This window comes from Salmo salar, unplaced genomic scaffold (assembly GCF_965601325.2).
Source record: "Salmo salar unplaced genomic scaffold, fSalSal1 ptg000117l, whole genome shotgun sequence".
In the NCBI taxonomy this organism is placed as follows: domain Eukaryota; kingdom Metazoa; phylum Chordata; class Actinopteri; order Salmoniformes; family Salmonidae; genus Salmo; species Salmo salar.
In genome coordinates this window covers 2,305,705-2,329,972 of record NW_027675317.1, presented here as the reverse complement: position 1 = coordinate 2,329,972, position 24,268 = coordinate 2,305,705, and the positions used below count along the sequence as shown (strand labels likewise).

Here is a 24,268-nt window from a genome sequence, read left to right as displayed (position 1 = left end):
TGTGGTTAACACAGTGACAACTAAACAGAGATCCAGCATGTTGGTTGTGGTTAACACAGTGACAACTAAACAGAGATCCAACATGTTGGTTGTGGTTAACACAGTAACAACTAAACAGAGATCCAGCATGTTGGTTGTGGTTAACACAGTGACAACTAAACAGAGATCCAGCATGTTGGTTGTGGTTAACACAGTGACAACTAAACAGAGATCCAACATGTTGGTTGTGGTTAACACAGTAATTCTTTAATGTCAATTGTTCTCATGTATTCATTATCTCTTTGAGAAATAAAATATTTACTAACAGACATAGAAACTGTCAGGTGATTTAATGCATCACATGAACATGTAGTTGTGACATTTCATCTCTATGTTAACTGTCAATAATAATAATAATAAAATGTGTCACTGTTTGTCTCAGACACACACACACACACACAGGGAGGGAATGTTGTCTTTGTTTAATATTGTTTTAGGACATCGAAAATGGACAAAAGGATTAGCCGATGGATTATGAAAACAACAAAAATAATGGGAGAAATGGGAGAAATGACTAGAGAGAGTGTTTTTTAACTCACTGACCATGACCCATGAGTTCTTCTTACCTTTGTTCAGTAGAAAAGTCTCCCTCTCTAAACGCTATAGGTTGCAGCATAGACCGGTCACTCTTCATGGACACACAGCTGGGTACAGGGGAGGCTGGTCTCTCCTGCTTGATTGGGCTTCAACACAACAGAGACAAACATCACATCTCTCATCTACTCTGAGCTCAGATGGGGAAACATAAGAAGAGGTTCATTCCAAAACGCTATATATCCATTTTCAGAAATGTTCTTTAATTAGCTTTTATTGTTTAAAGAAATTATGAAAGAGATTGGTGTGTTTTTTCACTATCTATGTCACGTCCTGACCAGCAGAGGGTGTTGTGTAGTTTTGGTCAGGACGTGGCAGAGTATGTCTGTGTATGTGTGTTCTGGGTGTTGTATTTCTATGTGGGTCTGTATGGCTCCCGATCAGGGACAGCTGGTGATCGTTGTTCCTGATTGGGAGTCATATAATTAGGAGTATGTTTGTCACTTGGGTTTGTGGGTGGTTGTGCTGACACTGCTAGTCTTTTGGGATGTACGTAGCATGTTATTAGTCATTCTGTTTATTGTTTTTTCCCCGTGGATACTTTGCTCTTATATATTAAAAAGATGAGTATCTACATTTCACTTGCTGCAGTTTGGTCTCTTCAACATGGCTGTAATTATGACAGAACCACCCACCACAACAAGACCAAGCAGCGGAAAAGGGAGCAGGACGCTGAATATATGGACTATTCTGAGGAAATAGACTTCGACATGGACACTTGTGAGAAATGGACTTGGGAACAGATTCTGGCCGGAGAGGGCCCGGGGCGAAAGGCTGGTGAGGACCGGGAACGCTACCGGGGTACATGACTGGCGAGGAAGCCGGAGAGGCACCCCCAATAATTTTTTTGGGGGGGGCACACGGGTAGTTTGGCTAGGCCTAGGAAGAGCCATAAGCCAGCTACCCGTGAGTACATGGAGGAGCGTATGGAGTGGAGGGCGCCGTGTTTCGCTGAGGTGCGCACTATCTCGCCCATACGCACGCACAGTCCGGTGCGCGCCATTCCAGCCCCTCGCAGATGCCGTGCTAGAGTGGGCATCCAGCCTGGTAGGAGGATGCCTGCGCAGCGCGTCTGGTCGCCGGTACGCCTCCTAGGACCAGGCTACCCTACTCCCGCTCTATGCACGGCAACCATCAGGCCCCTGCACAGCCCAGTTCGCCCTGTACCAGCACCCCGCTCGTACAGGGCTGTTAGTTCCATCCAGCCAGGATGGGTTGTGCAGGTGGGGCGGTCACGGCCACCTGTGCGCCTCCATGGCCCAGTCTATCCGGTTCCTGCCTCTCGTGCTATCTCAGAAGTGAGTTCCTCCAGTCTGGCACGACCAGTACCAGCAACCCGGACCAAGCTTCCCATGAGTTGGCCTAGTCCTATTCAGCCTGTTCCCGCTCCTCGCACTAGCCCTAGGGTGCGTGTCTTCAGCCTGGTACCACCTCTACCAGCCCCACGCACCAGGCTTCCAGTGCGTCGGCCCAGCCTCAAGAGCCCGGCACCAGTGTGCAGTCCAGAGTATCCGGCACCAGTGTGCAGTCCAGAGTATCCGGCACCAGTGTGCAGTCCAGAGTATCCGGCACCAGTGTGCAGTCCAGAGTATCCGGCACCAGTGTGCAGTCCAGAGTATCCGGAACCAGTGTGCAGTCCAGAGTATCCGGCACCAGTGTCTAGTCCGGAACCGAGGGAGACTGCCTGCGACCCGGAACCGAGGGAGACTGCCTGCGACCCGGAACCGAGGGAGACTGCCTGCGACCCGGAACCGAGGGAGTCTGCCTGCGACCCGGAACCGAGGGAGTCTGCCTGCGACCCGGAACCGAGGGAGTCTGCCTGCGACCCGGAACTGAAGGAGTCTACCTGCGACTCAGAACTGAATGTGACTAACTGTGTATTGAATGAGTTTGCCTACAGCGTGGAAATGAAGGAACCTGCCCACGATCCACAGCGGATTGAGCCTGTCTACGACCCGGACCCCAATGAGTCTGCCTACAACCTGGAGGGCAGGAGGCCGGAACCAGAGCCACCTCCAGGATAGTTGGGGAGGGAGGGTGTAGCACAGTGCCGTTGTTGACGGCAGCCACCCTCCCTTCCCTCCCTTATTGTTTAGGGGGTATTTGTATTTGTTTTTCTTGTGGTTTTGGGGGATTTTGTGGTTTCTTTTTTTAGGTGCATTCGGGGTAGGCACCTTTAGGGGGGGTACTGTCACGTCCTGACCAGCAGAGGGTGTTGTGTAGTTTTGGTCAGGACGTGGCAGAGTATGTCTGTATGTGTGTTCTGGGTGTTGTATTTCTATGTGGGTCTGTGTGGCTCCCGAACAGGGACAGCTGGTGATCATTGTTCCTGATTGGGAGTCATATAATTAGGAGTATGTTTGTCACTTGGGTTTGTGGGTGGTTGTGCTAACACCGCTAGTCTTTTGTTTGTATGTAGCCTGTTAGCCTGTTGTTAGTAGTTATTGTTTTTCCTGTGGATGCTTTGCTCGTATATATTAAAAAGATGAGTATCCACATTCCGTCTGCAGTTTGGTCCATTCAACACAGCAACAACCGTTACTAATATGCTGCTGTAAATAGGCATACTAGGTTATTGTACTTCATCAGCCAGTTAGCTTCAACAGGACACATGTCCTACCATCAGCCAGTAAGCTTCAACAGGACACATGTCCTACCATCAGCCAGTAAGCTTCAACAGGACACATGTCCTACCATCAGCCAGTTAGCTTTAACAGGACACATGTCCTACCATCAGCCAGTTTACTTCAACAGGACACATGTCCTACCATCAGCCAGTTAGCTTCAACAGGACACATGTCCTACCATCAGCCAGTTAGCTTCAACAGGGCACATGTCCTACCATCAGCCAGTTAGCTTCAACAGGACACATGTCCTACCATTTGAAATGATGGTGTGAGGAACACTTCCCTGCTGAAATATATGGGTTGGTCAACAGTACATTCCACTCTGTATCAGATTTTCATTGATACACCGTTAACTGATTTAAAGTTAAACATAAAAACGAGTGATAGGTTACTGTTAGATAGTGATAGGCTCCTGTTAGATAGTGATAGGCTCCTGTTAGATAGTGATAGGCTACTGCTAGATAGTGATAGGCTCCTGTTAGATAGTGATAGGCTACTGCTAGATAGTGATAGGCTCCTGTTAGATAGTGCTAGGCTACTGCTAGATAGTGATAGGCTCCTGTTAGATAGTGATAGGCTACTGCTAGATAGTGATAGGCTCCTGTTAGATAGTGATAGGCTACTGCTAGATAGTGATAGGCTCCTGTTAGATAGTGCTAGGTTACTGCTAGATAGTGATAGGCTCCTGTTAGATAGTGATAGGCTACTGCTAGATAGTGATAGGCTCCTGTTAGATAGTGATAGGCTACTGCTAGATAGTGATAGGCTCCTGTTAGATAGTGATAGGCTACTGCTAGATAGTGATAGGCTCCTGTTAGATAGTGATAGTCTTTTGGTACGTAGCCTGTTAGTCGTTTTTTTTTGTTGTTGTTTATTGTTTTTTCCCGTGGATACTTTGCTCTTATATATTAAAAAGATGAGTATCTACATTTCACCTGCTGCAGTTTGGTCTCTTCAACACGGCTGTAATTATGACAATCTAATCATGGCATGGGGTTGTTCAATGACAGACATGTATTTGTTTAAAATCTATCACTTGATGGTTTCATTTCAGAGACAAATAATCATGTTTTTTTTCTAAATGCTACATACACAGTAATAATATATCTCTGCCTCACTGTCAGAGAAATCAGTAGTACTGCTAGGTTTTACAGTCAAATGTGACCGACCGTCTCAATTCGGTCGTATGTAGCAACATTTGAAATAGTGTTTTTTACATGAGATAATTTTACCTTTATTTAACTAGGCAAGTCAGTTAAGAACAAATTCTTATTTACAATGATGGCCTAGGAACAGTGGGTTAACTGCCTTGTTCAGTGGCAGAAAGACAGATTTTTTTTTTTCCTTGTCAGCTCAGGGATTCAATCTACCAACCTTTCCTTTCGGTTACAAGTCCAGCGCTCTAACCTGCGGTAGCCTAGAAAAGTAGAGATTCTCAGCCCCGCCAAAAAGCTTGTGTCAGCACTATGCCTTCTTGTGGATGGAATGAACTACTTACTAGGGACATAAGGTAATGTTATGAAATTGGGCTCCATGTAATTAACTAGTTTTCATCAGAAAAAAAACATTGTTAAAAATGGAATATGTCCAGCCTACTTGAGGCGCCCTGAAAATAATATTCAAAAGTTTGGTCCTGGACACAGAGGGGTTAAACACTAAAGTTACTGTCCATCTAGTGAAGAGAGGAGAACCGGACAGAGGTAGCCAGCATCAGTCAACGAGAGAGGGAGGATAGGATAACTGGGATGCTGCTGGTAGAGTAGCTAGCTAGCTAGCTTACCGAGCTGTACCGACTAGCTAGGATAACTAGGATGCTGCTGGTAGAATAGCTAGCTAGCTTACCGAGCTGTACCGACTAGCTTGGATAACTAGGATGCTGCTGGTAGAGTAGCTAGCTAACTTACCTAGCTGTAAAGACTAGCTACGATAACTAGGATGCTGCTGGTAGAGTATCTAGCTAGCTTACCTAGCTGTACCGACTAGCTAGGATAACTAGGATGCTGCTGGTAGAGTAGCTAGCTAGCTTACCTAGCTGTACCGACTAGCTAGGATGCTGCTGGTAGAGTATCTAGCTAGCTTACCGAGCTGTACCGACTAGCTAGGATAACTAGGATGCTGCTGGTAGAGTAGCTAGCTAGCTTACCTAGCTGTACCGACTAGCTAGGATAACTAGGATGCTGCTGGTAGAGTAGCTAGCTAGCTTACCTAGCTAGGATAACTAGGATGCTGCTGGTAGAGTAGCTAGCTAGCTTACCTAGCTGTACCGACTAGATAGGATAACTAGGATGCTGCTGGTAGAGTAGCTAGCTAGCTTACCTAGCTGTACCGACTAGCTAGGATATCTAGGATGCTGCTGGTCGAGTAGCTAGCTAGCTAGCTTACCTAGCTGTACCGACTAGCTAGGATAACTAGGATGCTGCTGGTAGAGTAGCTAGCTAGCTTACCTAGCTGTACCGACTAGCTAGGATAACTAGGATGCTGCTGGTAGAGTAGCTAGCTAGCTTACCTAACTGTACCAACAAGCTAGGATAACTAGGATCCTGCTGGTAGAGTAGCTAGCTAGCTTACCTAGCTGTACCGACTAGCTTGGCTAGCTAGCAGGACGTTCGTCTGTCCCTCATCTCGATGATGACGACGAATCCAGTGAACCACAAAATGAAACAAGGATAGAGAGTGAAAAGGATCTGGCTACACTCATACGGTCCCTGACCGTAAAGCAAAAAGGAAATTGAACAATAAAACTTCGGCGTTTCAACACTGTAACAAACTCTGTCGTTATTCCCCAAGATCACCTCAGCCCACTCTGCGCGTAACCGGTACAATATGCTTTGCGCCACACTGTACGTGGACGCGGACAGATCTGTTTCTGTACAGGGATGCGGGCAGTTTCAGAACGTGGACATGAGCAGTGCAACACAATCAACTAAACCCAATGTTTACAGTGGGTTAAATTAGTAATATTCATTTTTTATTATTATGTTAAACAAACATTCTACGTTTTTTTATAACAATATTTTCAGATCTAGGCCCATGTCCACAAAGCGTCTCAGAGTAGAAAATTGGTCGTATAAGTACTGAGAATAAAGACATTTTACACTTATGTTACACTTATGGGTATAAATTAAAGCTATGCATGAAGTCTCTAGTCCCACCTAGTCGGCAGATATTTAGAACACCTCGTGAGCTGTCCTAAGTAGTTAAGAGTTAACAGCAGGTGTCTTGATAATACAATAGAATAATGCAGCGAGTCAGTGGTTCCTGAGCCACATGTAATTGCTTTGCAGTAGTTAAAAATAATGTTTTATATCTCTATATGGTCAATCCATAAATAATATATGTCTTGTACTTTTGGCAATGATTTATGTATAATACTTATGTATAACAAGTGATACCATGTATGTCTCCAAAGCGTTTTGTCTTCATTTTGGCAGATTAATTTATGCTAATTTCTCAAGATTAACTCAGGTTTTCGTCCAGCGGCTAAGGAGTTGGAGCTGTGGCAGGAGTTGGACCTGTGGTCCAAAGGTGGCTGGTTTATATCCCGGGCCGGCGCTGGAAAAAACGTGAGGAATTGATCTGACCCCTGGAGGTCTGCTGGGTTCATATCCTCAAAACGTTCACCTTTCGTTGATCAGAACTCTAGAGGTTCTTCTTCACTGAACCTAAATATATATAACTTTTAGTGGTTCCATATATTAAGGAAGTGATAGAAGCCTTTTTGGTTCTATAAGGAACCTTCTTTTCTAAGAGTGTAAAATTAACACGTTTATCTTTTGATTATTTAATTATCTACATCATGTTATTTCAAGTTATCCCTTTGGAGCGCAACATCACATTGTTAAAAAAAATTATCCTAAATTTGGCATGGCTATAAATTGGGCAATTGAAGACATCTAGGGCGTAATCTGTGTTCGATGAAAATGAACATTGTATGCAACGTTGCAGGCAACATTATTGGCAAGGGACTTGATGCCTACTATGCCAAAGCTATTTAGAGTTGTTAAACGGGTGTGAAGAGTGTGTTGATATAACGGGAATATTGTCAAAATTCTTCTTGTAACAACGATCAGAATTGGTAAAGAAAATATGCATTCCATTATATTAGGCAATAATTAAGAGTAGGCAAAGTGGTCGTGTCATGTGAAAATTCTATCAAATGTGTTACATTGCAACGAGTACAGTCAGGGTGCCGTGGAGCCCCTGCAGTACCTCCACAGACCCCGGATTGAGAACCCCTGCAGTACCTCCACAGACCCCGGATTGAGAACCCCTGATTTAGCAGATGCTCTTATCCAGAGAGATTTACAGTAACTGCATTCATCTTAAGATAGCTATTTATTTTGGAAATAAAGTTAATAAATTCTTCATAAAATTGTCATCTTACCTCTTAGCTTTGGTGTCATGTCCCCCAGAGAGATGCATTTTAGAGGCAGGGCCCCCCTCCTCTCTCTCCCCAGAGAGACTCATTTTAGAGCACTGACCCCTAAACAGAGATCCAACATGTTGATTGTGGTCAACACAGGGACAACTAAACAGAGATCCAGCATGTTGGTTGTGGTCAACACAGGGACAACTAAACAGAGATCCAGCATGTTGGTTGTGGTTAACACAGTGACAACTAAACAGAGATCCAGCATGTTGGTTGTGGTTAACACAGTGACAACTAAACAGAGATCCAGCATGTTGGTTGTGGTTAACACAGTGACAACTAAACAGAGATCCAACATGTTGGTTGTGGTTAACACAGTGACAACTAAACAGAGATCCAGCATGTTGGTTGTGGTTAACACAGTGACAACTAAACAGAGATCCAACATGTTGATTGTGGTTAACACAGTGACAACTAAACAGAGATCCAGCATGTTGGTTGTGGTTAACACAGTGACAACTAAACAGAGATCCAACATGTTGGTTGTGGTTAACACAGTAACAACTAAACAGAGATCCAGCATGTTGGTTGTGGTTAACACAGTGACAACTAAACAGAGATCCAGCATGTTGGTTGTGGTTAACACAGTGACAACTAAACAGAGATCCAACATGTTGGTTGTGGTTAACACAGTAATTCTTTAATGTCAATTGTTCTCATGTATTCATTATCTCTTTGAGAAATAAAATATTTACTAACAGACATAGAAACTGTCAGGTGATTTAATGCATCACATGAACATGTAGTTGTGACATTTCATCTCTATGTTAACTGTCAATAATAATAATAATAAAATGTGTCACTGTTTGTCTCAGACACACACACACACACACAGGGAGGGAATGTTGTCTTTGTTTAATATTGTTTTAGGACATCGAAAATGGACAAAAGGATTAGCCGATGGATTATGAAAACAACAAAAATAATGGGAGAAATGGGAGAAATGACTAGAGAGAGTGTTTTTTAACTCACTGACCATGACCCATGAGTTCTTCTTACCTTTGTTCAGTAGAAAAGTCTCCCTCTCTAAACGCTATAGGTTGCAGCATAGACCGGTCACTCTTCATGGACACACAGCTGGGTACAGGGGAGGCTGGTCTCTCCTGCTTGATTGGGCTTCAACACAACAGAGACAAACATCACATCTCTCATCTACTCTGAGCTCAGATGGGGAAACATAAGAAGAGGTTCATTCCAAAACGCTATATATCCATTTTCAGAAATGTTCTTTAATTAGCTTTTATTGTTTAAAGAAATTATGAAAGAGATTGGTGTGTTTTTTCACTATCTATGTCACGTCCTGACCAGCAGAGGGTGTTGTGTAGTTTTGGTCAGGACGTGGCAGAGTATGTCTGTGTATGTGTGTTCTGGGTGTTGTATTTCTATGTGGGTCTGTATGGCTCCCGATCAGGGACAGCTGGTGATCGTTGTTCCTGATTGGGAGTCATATAATTAGGAGTATGTTTGTCACTTGGGTTTGTGGGTGGTTGTGCTGACACTGCTAGTCTTTTGGGATGTACGTAGCATGTTATTAGTCATTCTGTTTATTGTTTTTCCCCCGTGGATACTTTGCTCTTATATATTAAAAAGATGAGTATCTACATTTCACTTGCTGCAGTTTGGTCTCTTCAACATGGCTGTAATTATGACAGAACCACCCACCACAACAAGACCAAGCAGCGGAAAAGGGAGCAGGACGCTGAATATATGGACTATTCTGAGGAAATAGACTTCGACATGGACACTTGTGAGAAATGGACTTGGGAACAGATTCTGGCCGGAGAGGGCCCGGGGCGAAAGGCTGGTGAGGACCGGGAACGCTACCGGGGTACATGACTGGCGAGGAAGCCGGAGAGGCACCCCCAATAATTTTTTTGGGGGGGGCACACGGGTAGTTTGGCTAGGCCTAGGAAGAGCCATAAGCCAGCTACCCGTGAGTACATGGAGGAGCGTATGGAGTGGAGGGCGCCGTGTTTCGCTGAGGTGCGCACTATCTCGCCCATACGCACGCACAGTCCGGTGCGCGCCATTCCAGCCCCTCGCAGATGCCGTGCTAGAGTGGGCATCCAGCCTGGTAGGAGGATGCCTGCGCAGCGCGTCTGGTCGCCGGTACGCCTCCTAGGACCAGGCTACCCTACTCCCGCTCTATGCACGGCAACCATCAGGCCCCTGCACAGCCCAGTTCGCCCTGTACCAGCACCCCGCTCGTACAGGGCTGTTAGTTCCATCCAGCCAGGATGGGTTGTGCAGGTGGGGCGGTCACGGCCACCTGTGCGCCTCCATGGCCCAGTCTATCCGGTTCCTGCCTCTCGTGCTATCTCAGAAGTGAGTTCCTCCAGTCTGGCACGACCAGTACCAGCAACCCGGACCAAGCTTCCCATGAGTTGGCCTAGTCCTATTCAGCCTGTTCCCGCTCCTCGCACTAGCCCTAGGGTGCGTGTCTTCAGCCTGGTACCACCTCTACCAGCCCCACGCACCAGGCTTCCAGTGCGTCGGCCCAGCCTCAAGAGCCCGGCACCAGTGTGCAGTCCAGAGTATCCGGCACCAGTGTGCAGTCCAGAGTATCCGGCACCAGTGTGCAGTCCAGAGTATCCGGCACCAGTGTGCAGTCCAGAGTATCCGGCACCAGTGTGCAGTCCAGAGTATCCGGCACCAGTGTGCAGTCCAGAGTATCCGGCACCAGTGTCTAGTCCGGAACCGAGGGAGACTGCCTGCGACCCGGAACCGAGGGAGACTGCCTGCGACCCGGAACCGAGGGAGACTGCCTGCGACCCGGAACCGAGGGAGACTGCCTGCGACCCGGAACCGAGGGAGTCTGCCTGCGACCCGGAACCGAGGGAGTCTGCCTGCGACCCGGAACCGAGGGAGTCTGCCTGCGACCCGGAACCGAGGGAGTCTGCCTGCGACCCGGAACTGAAGGAGTCTACCTGCGACTCAGAACTGAATGTGACTAACTGTGTATTGAATGAGTTTGCCTACAGCGTGGAAATGAAGGAACCTGCCCACGATCCACAGCGGATTGAGCCTGTCTACGACCCGGACCCCAATGAGTCTGCCTACAACCTGGAGGGCAGGAGGCCGGAACCAGAGCCACCTCCAGGATAGTTGGGGAGGGAGGGTGTAGCACAGTGCCGTTGTTGACGGCAGCCACCCTCCCTTCCCTCCCTTATTGTTTAGGGGGTATTTGTATTTGTTTTTCTTGTGGTTTTGGGGGATTTTGTGGTTTCTTTTTTTAGGTGCATTCGGGGTAGGCACCTTTAGGGGGGGTACTGTCACGTCCTGACCAGCAGAGGGTGTTGTGTAGTTTTGGTCAGGACGTGGCAGAGTATGTCTGTATGTGTGTTCTGGGTGTTGTATTTCTATGTGGGTCTGTGTGGCTCCCGAACAGGGACAGCTGGTGATCATTGTTCCTGATTGGGAGTCATATAATTAGGAGTATGTTTGTCACTTGGGTTTGTGGGTGGTTGTGCTAACACCGCTAGTCTTTTGTTTGTATGTAGCCTGTTAGCCTGTAGTTAGTAGTTATTGTTTTTCCTGTGGATGCTTTGCTCGTATATATTAAAAAGATGAGTATCCACATTCCGTCTGCAGTTTGGTCCATTCAACACAGCAACAACCGTTACTAATATGCTGCTGTAAATAGGCATACTAGGTTATTGTACTTCATCAGCCAGTTAGCTTCAACAGGACACATGTCCTACCATCAGCCAGTAAGCTTCAACAGGACACATGTCCTACCATCAGCCAGTAAGCTTCAACAGGACACATGTCCTACCATCAGCCAGTAAGGTTCAACAGGACACATGTCCTACCATCAGCCAGTTAGCTTTAACAGGACACATGTCCTACCATCAGCCAGTTTACTTCAACAGGACACATGTCCTACCATCAGCCAGTAAGCTTCAACAGGACACATGTCCTACCATCAGCCAGTAAGCTTCAACAGGACACATGTCCTACCATCAGCCAGTTAGCTTCAACAGGAAACATGTCCTACCATCAGCCAGTTAGCTTCAACAGGACACATGTCCTACCATTTGAAATGATGGTGTGAGGAACACTTCCCTGCTGAAATATATGGGTTGGTCAACAGTACATTCCACTCTGTATCAGATTTTCATTGATACACCGTTAACTGATTTAAAGTTAAACATAAAAACGAGTGATAGGTTACTGTTAGATAGTGATAGGCTCCTGTTAGATAGTGATAGGCTCCTGTTAGATAGTGATAGGCTACTGCTAGATAGTGATAGGCTCCTGTTAGATAGTGATAGGCTACTGCTAGATAGTGATAGGCTCCTGTTAGATAGTGCTAGGCTACTGCTAGATAGTGATAGGCTCCTGTTAGATAGTGATAGGCTACTGCTAGATAGTGATAGGCTCCTGTTAGATAGTGATAGGCTACTGCTAGATAGTGATAGGCTCCTGTTAGATAGTGCTAGGCTACTGCTAGATAGTGATAGGCTCCTGTTAGATAGTGATAGGCTACTGCTAGATAGTGATAGGCTCCTGTTAGATAGTGATAGGCTACTGCTAGATAGTGATAGGCTCCTGTTAGATAGTGATAGGCTACTGCTAGATAGTGATAGGCTCCTGTTAGATAGTGATAGTCTTTTGGTACGTAGCCTGTTAGTCGTTTTTTTTTTTGTTGTTTATTGTTTTTTCCCGTGGATACTTTGCTCTTATATATTAAAAAGATGAGTATCTACATTTCACCTGCTGCAGTTTGGTCTCTTCAACACGGCTGTAATTATGACAATCTAATCATGGCATGGGGTTGTTCAATGACAGACATGTATTTGTTTAAAATCTATCACTTGATGGTTTCATTTCAGAGACAAATAATCATGTTTTTTTTCTAAATGCTACATACACAGTAATAATATATCTCTGCCTCACTGTCAGAGAAATCAGTAGTACTGCTAGGTTTTACAGTCAAATGTGACCGACCGTCTCAATTCGGTCGTATGTAGCAACATTTGAAATAGTGTTTTTTACATTAGATAATTTTACCTTTATTTAACTAGGCAAGTCAGTTAAGAACAAATTCTTATTTACAATGATGGCCTAGGAACAGTGGGTTAACTGCCTTGTTCAGTGGCAGAAAGACAGATTTTTTTTTTCCTTGTCAGCTCAGGGATTCAATCTACCAACCTTTCCTTTCGGTTACAAGTCCAGCGCTCTAACCTGCGGTAGCCTAGAAAAGTAGAGATTCTCAGCCCCGCCAAAAAGCTTGTGTCAGCACTATGCCTTCTTGTGGATGGAATGAACTACTTACTAGGGACATAAGGTAATGTTATGAAATTGGGCTCCATGTAATTAACTAGTTTTCATCAGAAAAAAAACATTGTTAAAAATGGAATATGTCCAGCCTACTTGAGGCGCCCTGAAAATAATATTCAAAAGTTTGGTCCTGGACACAGAGGGGTTAAACACTAAAGTTACTGTCCATCTAGTGAAGAGAGGAGAACCGGACAGAGGTAGCCAGCATTAGTCAACGAGAGAGGGAGGATAGGATAACTGGGATGCTGCTGGTAGAGTAGCTAGCTAGCTAGCTTACCGAGCTGTACCGACTAGCTAGGATAACTAGGATGCTGCTGGTAGAATAGCTAGCTAGCTTACCGAGCTGTACCGACTAGCTTGGATAACTAGGATGCTGCTGGTAGAGTAGCTAGCTAACTTACCTAGCTGTAAAGACTAGCTACGATAACTAGGATGCTGCTGGTAGAGTATCTAGCTAGCTTACCTAGCTGTACCGACTAGCTAGGATAACTAGGATGCTGCTGGTAGAGTAGCTAGCTAGCTTACCTAGCTGTACCGACTAGCTAGGATGCTGCTGGTAGAGTATCTAGCTAGCTTACCGAGCTGTACCGACTAGCTAGGATAACTAGGATGCTGCTGGTAGAGTAGCTAGCTAGCTTACCTAGCTGTACCGACTAGCTAGGATAACTAGGATGCTACTGGTAGAGTAGCTAGCTAGCTTACCTAGCTGTACCGACTAGCTAGGATAACTAGGATGCTGCTGGTAGAGTAGCTAGCTAGCTTACCTAGCTAGGATAACTAGGATGCTGCTGGTAGAGTAGCTAGCTAGCTTACCTAGCTGTACCGACTAGATAGGATAACTAGGATGCTGCTGGTAGAGTAGCTAGCTAGCTTACCTAGCTGTACCGACTAGCTAGGATATCTAGGATGCTGCTGGTCGAGTAGCTAGCTAGCTAGCTTACCTAGCTGTACCGACTAGCTAGGATAACTAGGATGCTGCTGGTAGAGTAGCTAGCTAGCTTACCTAGCTGTACCGACTAGCTAGGATAACTAGGATGCTGCTGGTAGAGTAGCTAGCTAGCTTACCTAACTGTACCAACAAGCTAGGATAACTAGGATCCTGCTGGTAGAGTAGCTAGCTAGCTTACCTAGCTGTACCGACTAGCTTGGCTAGCTAGCAGGACGTTCGTCTGTCCCTCATCTCGATGATGACGACGAATCCAGTGAACCACAAAATGAAACAAGGATAGAGAGTGAAAAGGATCTGGCTACACTCATACGGTCCCTGACCGTAAAGCAAAAAGGAAATTGAACAATAAAACTTCGGCGTTTCAACACTGTAACAAACTCTGTCGTTATTCCCCAAGATCACCTCAGCCCACTCTGCGCGTAACCGGTACAATATGCTTTGCGCCACACTGTACGTGGACGCGGACAGATCTGTTTCTGTACAGGGATGCGGGCAGTTTCAGAACGTGGACATGAGCAGTGCAACACAATCAACTAAACCCAATGTTTACAGTGGGTTAAATTAGTAATATTCATTTTTTATTATTATGTTAAACAAACATTCTACGTTTTTTTATAACAATATTTTCAGATCTAGGCCCATGTCCACAAAGCGTCTCAGAGTAGAAAATTGGTCGTATAAGTACTGAGAATAAAGACATTTTACACTTATGTTACACTTATGGGTATAAATTAAAGCTATGCATGAAGTCTCTAGTCCCACCTAGTCGGCAGATATTTAGAACACCTCGTGAGCTGTCCTAAGTAGTTAAGAGTTAACAGCAGGTGTCTTGATAATACAATAGAATAATGCAGCGAGTCAGTGGTTCCTGAGCCACATGTAATTGCTTTGCAGTAGTTAAAAATAATGTTTTATATCTCTATATGGTCAATCCATAAATAATATATGTCTTGTGCTTTTGGCAATGATTTATGTATAATACTTATGTATAACAAGTGATACCATGTATGTCTCCAAAGCGTTTTGTCTTCATTTTGGCAGATTAATTTATGCTAATTTCTCAAGATTAACTCAGGTTTTCGTCCAGCGGCTAAGGAGTTGGAGCTGTGGCAGGAGTTGGACCTGTGGTCCAAAGGTGGCTGGTTTATATCCCGGGCCGGCGCTGGAAAAAACGTGAGGAATTGATCTGACCCCTGGAGGTCTGCTGGGTTCACATCCTCAAAACGTTCACCTTTCGTTGATCAGAACTTTCTTTTCTAAGAGTGTAAAATTAACACGTTTATCTTTTGATTATTTAATTATCTACATCATGTTATTTCAAGTTATCCCTTTGGAGCGCAACATCACATTGTTAAAAAAAATTATCCTAAATTTGGCATGGCTATAAATTGGGCAATTGAAGACATCTAGGGCGTAATCTGTGTTCGATGAAAATGAACATTGTATGCAACGTTGCAGGCAACATTATTGGCAAGGGACTTGATGCCTACTATGCCAAAGCTATTTAGAGTTGTTAAACGGGTGTGAAGAGTGTGTTGATATAACGGGAATATTGTCAAAATTCTTCTTGTAACAACGATCAGAATTGGTAAAGAAAATATGCATTCCATTATATTAGGCAATAATTAAGAGTAGGCAAAGTGGTCGTGTCATGTGAAAATTCTATCAAATGTGTTACATTGCAACGAGTACAGTCAGGGTGCCGTGGAGCCCCTGCAGTACCTCCACAGACCCCGGATTGAGAACCCCTGCAGTACCTCCACAGACCCCGGATTGAGAACCCCTGATTTAGCAGATGCTCTTATCCAGAGAGATTTACAGTAACTGCATTCATCTTAAGATAGCTATTTATTTTGGAAATAAAGTTAATAAATTCTTCATAAAATTGTCATCTTACCTCTTAGCTTTGGTGTCATGTCCCCCAGAGAGATGCATTTTAGAGGCAGGGCCCCCCTCCTCTCTCTCCCCAGAGAGACTCATTTTAGAGCACTGACCCCTAAACAGAGATCCAACATGTTGATTGTGGTCAACACAGGGACAACTAAACAGAGATCCAGCATGTTGGTTGTGGTCAACACAGGGACAACTAAACAGAGATCCAGCATGTTGGTTGTGGTTAACACAGTGACAACTAAACAGAGATCCAGCATGTTGGTTGTGGTTAACACAGTGACAACTAAACAGAGATCCAGCATGTTGGTTGTGGTTAACACAGTGACAACTAAACAGAGATCCAACATGTTGGTTGTGGTTAACACAGTGACAACTAAACAGAGATCCAGCATGTTGGTTGTGGTTAACACAGTGACAACTAAACAGAGATCCAACATGTTGATTGTGGTTAACACAGTGACAACTAAACAGAGATCCAGCATGTTGGTTGTGGTTAACACAGTGACAACTAAACAGAGATCCAACATGTTGGTTGTGGTTAACACAGTAACAACTAAACAGAGATCCAGCATGTTGGTTGTGGTTAACACAGTGACAACTAAACAGAGATCCAGCATGTTGGTTGTGGTTAACACAGTGACAACTAAACAGAGATCCAACATGTTGGTTGTGGTTAACACAGTAATTCTTTAATGTCAATTGTTCTCATGTATTCATTATCTCTTTGAGAAATAAAATATTTACTAACAGACATAGAAACTGTCAGGTGATTTAATGCATCACATGAACATGTAGTTGTGACATTTCATCTCTATGTTAACTGTCAATAATAATAATAATAAAATGTGTCACTGTTTGTCTCAGACACACACACACACACACAGGGAGGGAATGTTGTCTTTGTTTAATATTGTTTTAGGACATCGAAAATGGACAAAAGGATTAGCCGATGGATTATGAAAACAACAAAAATAATGGGAGAAATGGGAGAAATGACTAGAGAGAGTGTTTTTTAACTCACTGACCATGACCCATGAGTTCTTCTTACCTTTGTTCAGTAGAAAAGTCTCCCTCTCTAAACGCTATAGGTTGCAGCATAGACCGGTCACTCTTCATGGACACACAGCTGGGTACAGGGGAGGCTGGTCTCTCCTGCTTGATTGGGCTTCAACACAACAGAGACAAACATCACATCTCTCATCTACTCTGAGCTCAGATGGGGAAACATAAGAAGAGGTTCATTCCAAAACGCTATATATCCATTTTCAGAAATGTTCTTTAATTAGCTTTTATTGTTTAAAGAAATTATGAAAGAGATTGGTGTGTTTTTTCACTATCTATGTCACGTCCTGACCAGCAGAGGGTGTTGTGTAGTTTTGGTCAGGACGTGGCAGAGTATGTCTGTGTATGTGTGTTCTGGGTGTTGTATTTCTATGTGGGTCTGTATGGCTCCCGATCAGGGACAGCTGGTGATCGTTGTTCCTGATTGGGAGTCATATAATTAGGAGTATGTTTGTCACTTGGGTTTGTGGGTGGTTGTGCTGACACTGCTAGTCTTTTGGGATGTACGTAGCATGTTATTAGTCATTCTGTTTATTGTTTTTTCCCCGTGGATACTTTGCTCTTATATATTAAAAAGATGAGTATCTACATTTCACTTGCTGCAGTTTGGTCTCTTCAACATGGCTGTAATTATGACAGAACCACCCACCACAACAAGACCAAGCAGCGGAAAAGGGAGCAGGACGCTGAATATATGGACTATTCTGAGGAAATAGACTTCGACATGGACACTTGTGAGAAATGGACTTGGGAACAGATTCTGGCCGGAGAGGGCCCGGGGCGAAAGGCTGGTGAGGACCGGGAACGCTACCGGGGTACATGACTGGCGAGGAAGCCGGAGAGGCACCCCCAATAATTTTTTTGGGGGGGGCACACGGGTAGTTTGGCTAGGCCTAGGAAGAGCCATAAGCCAGCTACCCGTGAGTACATGGAGGAGCGTATGGAGTGGAGGGCGCCGTGTTTCGCTGAGGTGCGCACTATCTCGCCCATACGCACGCACAGTCCGGTGCGCGCCATTCCAGCCCCTCGCAGATGCCGTGCTAGAGTGGGCATCCAGCCTGGTAGGAGGATGCCTGCGCAGCGCGTCTGGTCGCCGGTACGCCTCCTAGGACCAGGCTACCCTACTCCCGCTCTATGCACGGCAACCATCAGGCCCCTGCACAGCCCAGTTCGCCCTGTACCAGCACCCCGCTCGTACAGGGCTGTTAGTTCCATCCAGCCAGGATGGGTTGTGCAGGTGGGGCGGTCACGGCCACCTGTGCGCCTCCATGGCCCAGTCTATCCGGTTCCTGCCTCTCGTGCTATCTCAGAAGTGAGTTCCTCCAGTCTGGCACGACCAGTACCAGCAACCCGGACCAAGCTTCCCATGAGTTGGCCTAGTCCTATTCAGCCTGTTCCCGCTCCTCGCACTAGCCCTAGGGTGCGTGTCTTCAGCCTGGTACCACCTCTACCAGCCCCACGCACCAGGCTTCCAGTGCGTCGGCCCAGCCTCAAGAGCCCGGCACCAGTGTGCAGTCCAGAGTATCCGGCACCAGTGTGCAGTCCAGAGTATCCGGCACCAGTGTGCAGTCCAGAGTATCCGGCACCAGTGTGCAGTCCAGAGTATCCGGCACCAGTGTGCAGTCCAGAGTATCCGGCACCAGTGTCTAGTCCGGAACCGAGGGAGACTGCCTGCGACCCGGAACCGAGGGAGACTGCCTGCGACCCGGAACCGAGGGAGACTGCCTGCGACCCGGAACCGAGGGAGTCTGCCTGCGACCCGGAACCGAGGGAGTCTGCCTGCGACCCGGAACCGAGGGAGTCTGCCTGCGACCCGGAACCGAGGGAGTCTGCCTGCGACCCGGAACTGAAGGAGTCTACCTGCGACTCAGAACTGAATGTGACTAACTGTGTATTGAATGAGTTTGCCTACAGCGTGGAAATGAAGGAACCTGCCCACGATCCACAGCGGATTGAGCCTGTCTACGACCCGGACCCCAATGAGTCTGCCTACAACCTGGAGGGCAGGAGGCCGGAACCAGAGCCACCTCCAGGATAGTTGGGGAGGGAGGGTGTAGCACAGTGCCGTTGTTGACGGCAGCCACCCTCCCTTCCCTCCCTTATTGTTTAGGGGGTATTTGTATTTGTTTTTCTTGTGGTTTTGGGGGATTTTGTGGTTTCTTTTTTTAGGTGCATTCGGGGTAGGCACCTTTAGGGGGGGTACTGTCACGTCCTGACCAGCAGAGGGTGTTGTGTAGTTTTGGTCAGGACGTGGCAGAGTATGTCTGTATGTGTGTTCTGGGTGTTGTATTTCTATGTGGGTCTGTGTGGCTCCCGAACAGGGACAGCTGGTGATCATTGTTCCTGATTGGGAGTCATATAATTAGGAGTATGTTTGTCACTTGGGTTTGTGGGTGGTTGTGCTAACACCGCTAGTCTTTTGTTTGTATGTAGCCTGTTAGCCTGTAGTTAGTAGTTATTGTTTTTCCTGTGGATGCTTTGCTCGTATATATTAAAAAGATGAGTATCCACATTCCGTCTGCAGTTTGGTCCATTCAACACAGCAACAACCGTTACTAATATGCTGCTGTAAATAGGCATACTAGGTTATTGTACTTCATCAGCCAGTTAGCTTCAACAGGACACATGTCCTACCATCAGCCAGTAAGCTTCAACAGGACACATGTCCTACCATCAGCCAGTAAGCTTCAACAGGACACATGTCCTACCATCAGCCAGTAAGGTTCAACAGGACACATGTCCTACCATCAGCCAGTTAGCTTTAACAGGACACATGTCCTACCATCAGCCAGTTTACTTCAACAGGACACATGTCCTACCATCAGCCAGTAAGCTTCAACAGGACACATGTCCTACCATCAGCCAGTAAGCTTCAACAGGACACATGTCCTACCATCAGCCAGTTAGCTTCAACAGGAAACATGTCCTACCATCAGCCAGTTAGCTTCAACAGGACACATGTCCTACCATTTGAAATGATGGTGTGAGGAACACTTCCCTGCTGAAATATATGGGTTGGTCAACAGTACATTCCACTCTGTATCAGATTTTCATTGATACACCGTTAACTGATTTAAAGTTAAACATAAAAACGAGTGATAGGTTACTGTTAGATAGTGATAGGCTCCTGTTAGATAGTGATAGGCTCCTGTTAGATAGTGATAGGCTACTGCTAGATAGTGATAGGCTCCTGTTAGATAGTGATAGGCTACTGCTAGATAGTGATAGGCTCCTGTTAGATAGTGCTAGGCTACTGCTAGATAGTGATAGGCTCCTGTTAGATAGTGATAGGCTACTGCTAGATAGTGATAGGCTCCTGTTAGATAGTGATAGGCTACTGCTAGATAGTGATAGGCTCCTGTTAGATAGTGCTAGGCTACTGCTAGATAGTGATAGGCTCCTGTTAGATAGTGATAGGCTACTGCTAGATAGTGATAGGCTCCTGTTAGATAGTGATAGGCTACTGCTAGATAGTGATAGGCTCCTGTTAGATAGTGATAGGCTACTGCTAGATAGTGATAGGCTCCTGTTAGATAGTGATAGTCTTTTGGTACGTAGCCTGTTAGTCGTTTTTTTTTTTGTTGTTTATTGTTTTTTCCCGTGGATACTTTGCTCTTATATATTAAAAAGATGAGTATCTACATTTCACCTGCTGCAGTTTGGTCTCTTCAACACGGCTGTAATTATGACAATCTAATCATGGCATGGGGTTGTTCAATGACAGACATGTATTTGTTTAAAATCTATCACTTGATGGTTTCATTTCAGAGACAAATAATCATGTTTTTTTTCTAAATGCTACATACACAGTAATAATATATCTCTGCCTCACTGTCAGAGAAATCAGTAGTACTGCTAGGTTTTACAGTCAAATGTGACCGACCGTCTCAATTCGGTCGTATGTAGCAACATTTGAAATAGTGTTTTTTACATTAGATAATTTTACCTTTATTTAACTAGGCAAGTCAGTTAAGAACAAATTCTTATTTACAATGATGGCCTAGGAACAGTGGGTTAACTGCCTTGTTCAGTGGCAGAAAGACAGATTTTTTTTTTCCTTGTCAGCTCAGGGATTCAATCTACCAACCTTTCCTTTCGGTTACAAGTCCAGCGCTCTAACCTGCGGTAGCCTAGAAAAGTAGAGATTCTCAGCCCCGCCAAAAAGCTTGTGTCAGCACTATGCCTTCTTGTGGATGGAATGAACTACTTACTAGGGACATAAGGTAATGTTATGAAATTGGGCTCCATGTAATTAACTAGTTTTCATCAGAAAAAAAACATTGTTAAAAATTGAATATGTCCAGCCTACTTGAGGCGCCCTGAAAATAATATTCAAAAGTTTGGTCCTGGACACAGAGGGGTTAAACACTAAAGTTACTGTCCATCTAGTGAAGAGAGGAGAACCGGACAGAGGTAGCCAGCATTAGTCAACGAGAGAGGGAGGATAGGATAACTGGGATGCTGCTGGTAGAGTAGCTAGCTAGCTAGCTTACCGAGCTGTACCGACTAGCTAGGATAACTAGGATGCTGCTGGTAGAATAGCTAGCTAGCTTACCGAGCTGTACCGACTAGCTTGGATAACTAGGATGCTGCTGGTAGAGTAGCTAGCTAACTTACCTAGCTGTAAAGACTAGCTACGATAACTAGGATGCTGCTGGTAGAGTATCTAGCTAGCTTACCTAGCTGTACCGACTAGCTAGGATAACTAGGATGCTGCTGGTAGAGTAGCTAGCTAGCTTACCTAGCTGTACCGACTAGCTAGGATGCTGCTGGTAGAGTATCTAGCTAGCTTACCGAGCTGTACCGACTAGCTAGGATAACTAGGATGCTGCTGGTAGAGTAGCTAGCTAGCTTACCTAGCTGTACCGACTAGCTAGGATAACTAGGATGCTACTGGTAGAGTAGCTAGCTAGCTTACCTAGCTGTACCGACTAGCTAGGATAACTAGGATGCTGCTGGTAGAGTAGCTAGCTAGCTTACCTAGCTAGGATAACTAGGATGCTGCTGGTAGAGTAGCTAGCTAGCTTACCTAGCTGTACCGACTAGATAGGATAACTAGGATGCTGCTGGTAGAGTAGCTAGCTAGCTTACCTAGCTGTACCGACTAGCTAGGATATCTAGGATGCTGCTGGTCGAGTAGCTAGCTAGCTAGCTTACCTAGCTGTACCGACTAGCTAGGATAACTAGGATGCTGCTGGTAGAGTAGCTAGCTAGCTTACCTAGCTGTACCGACTAGCTAGGATAACTAGGATGCTGCTGGTAGAGTAGCTAGCTAGCTTACCTAACTGTACCAACAAGCTAGGATAACTAGGATCCTGCTGGTAGAGTAGCTAGCTAGCTTACCTAGCTGTACCGACTAGCTTGGCTAGCTAGCAGGACGTTCGTCTGTCCCTCATCTCGATGATGACGACGAATCCAGTGAACCACAAAATGAAACAAGGATAGAGAGTGAAAAGGATCTGGCTACACTCATACGGTCCCTGACCGTAAAGCAAAAAGGAAATTGAACAATAAAACTTCGGCGTTTCAACACTGTAACAAACTCTGTCGTTATTCCCCAAGATCACCTCAGCCCACTCTGCGCGTAACCGGTACAATATGCTTTGCGCCACACTGTACGTGGACGCGGACAGATCTGTTTCTGTACAGGGATGCGGGCAGTTTCAGAACGTGGACATGAGCAGTGCAACACAATCAACTAAACCCAATGTTTACAGTGGGTTAAATTAGTAATATTCATTTTTTATTATTATGTTAAACAAACATTCTACGTTTTTTTATAACAATATTTTCAGATCTAGGCCCATGTCCACAAAGCGTCTCAGAGTAGAAAATTGGTCGTATAAGTACTGAGAATAAAGACATTTTACACTTATGTTACACTTATGGGTATAAATTAAAGCTATGCATGAAGTCTCTAGTCCCACCTAGTCGGCAGATATTTAGAACACCTCGTGAGCTGTCCTAAGTAGTTAAGAGTTAACAGCAGGTGTCTTGATAATACAATAGAATAATGCAGCGAGTCAGTGGTTCCTGAGCCACATGTAATTGCTTTGCAGTAGTTAAAAATAATGTTTTATATCTCTATATGGTCAATCCATAAATAATATATGTCTTGTGCTTTTGGCAATGATTTATGTATAATACTTATGTATAACAAGTGATACCATGTATGTCTCCAAAGCGTTTTGTCTTCATTTTGGCAGATTAATTTATGCTAATTTCTCAAGATTAACTCAGGTTTTCGTCCAGCGGCTAAGGAGTTGGAGCTGTGGCAGGAGTTGGACCTGTGGTCCAAAGGTGGCTGGTTTATATCCCGGGCCGGCGCTGGAAAAAACGTGAGGAATTGATCTGACCCCTGGAGGTCTGCTGGGTTCACATCCTCAAAACGTTCACCTTTCGTTGATCAGAACTTTCTTTTCTAAGAGTGTAAAATTAACACGTTTATCTTTTGATTATTTAATTATCTACATCATGTTATTTCAAGTTATCCCTTTGGAGCGCAACATCACATTGTTAAAAAAAATTATCCTAAATTTGGCATGGCTATAAATTGGGCAATTGAAGACATCTAGGGCGTAATCTGTGTTCGATGAAAATGAACATTGTATGCAACGTTGCAGGCAACATTATTGGCAAGGGACTTGATGCCTACTATGCCAAAGCTATTTAGAGTTGTTAAACGGGTGTGAAGAGTGTGTTGATATAACGGGAATATTGTCAAAATTCTTCTTGTAACAACGATCAGAATTGGTAAAGAAAATATGCATTCCATTATATTAGGCAATAATTAAGAGTAGGCAAAGTGGTCGTGTCATGTGAAAATTCTATCAAATGTGTTACATTGCAACGAGTACAGTCAGGGTGCCGTGGAGCCCCTGCAGTACCTCCACAGACCCCGGATTGAGAACCCCTGCAGTACCTCCACAGACCCCGGATTGAGAACCCCTGATTTAGCAGATGCTCTTATCCAGAGAGATTTACAGTAACTGCATTCATCTTAAGATAGCTATTTATTTTGGAAATAAAGTTAATAAATTCTTCATAAAATTGTCATCTTACCTCTTAGCTTTGGTGTCATGTCCCCCAGAGAGATGCATTTTAGAGGCAGGGCCCCCCTCCTCTCTCTCCCCAGAGAGACTCATTTTAGAGCACTGACCCCTAAACAGAGATCCAACATGTTGATTGTGGTCAACACAGGGACAACTAAACAGAGATCCAGCATGTTGGTTGTGGTCAACACAGGGACAACTAAACAGAGATCCAGCATGTTGGTTGTGGTTAACACAGTGACAACTAAACAGAGATCCAGCATGTTGGTTGTGGTTAACACAGTGACAACTAAACAGAGATCCAACATGTTGGTTGTGGTTAACACAGTGACAACTAAAC

At 45.0% G+C, this 24,268-nt stretch overlaps 3 long non-coding RNA genes across 3 annotated transcripts; all 3 read right to left on the bottom strand.

Annotated features, from left to right (window-relative positions):
* Positions 1-444: 444 nt before the first annotated feature.
* LOC145866049 (uncharacterized) lies at positions 445-7,812 on the bottom strand. The gene is made up of 2 exons (XR_014383134.1): positions 7,645-7,812; positions 445-722 (listed from the first exon to the last, which is right to left on the bottom strand). It is a non-coding gene; the product is annotated as an uncharacterized LOC145866049 (long non-coding RNA).
* A 715-nt stretch (positions 7,813-8,527) lies between these two features.
* On the bottom strand, positions 8,528-15,986 carry LOC123732607 (uncharacterized). Its single transcript, XR_014383133.1, has 2 exons — positions 15,819-15,986; positions 8,528-8,805 (listed from the first exon to the last, which is right to left on the bottom strand). It is a non-coding gene; the product is annotated as an uncharacterized LOC123732607 (long non-coding RNA).
* Positions 15,987-16,701: 715 nt separating this feature from the next.
* LOC145866048 (uncharacterized) lies at positions 16,702-24,106 on the bottom strand. The gene is made up of 2 exons (XR_014383132.1): positions 23,939-24,106; positions 16,702-16,979 (listed from the first exon to the last, which is right to left on the bottom strand). It is a non-coding gene; the product is annotated as an uncharacterized LOC145866048 (long non-coding RNA).
* Positions 24,107-24,268: the final 162 nt, after the last annotated feature.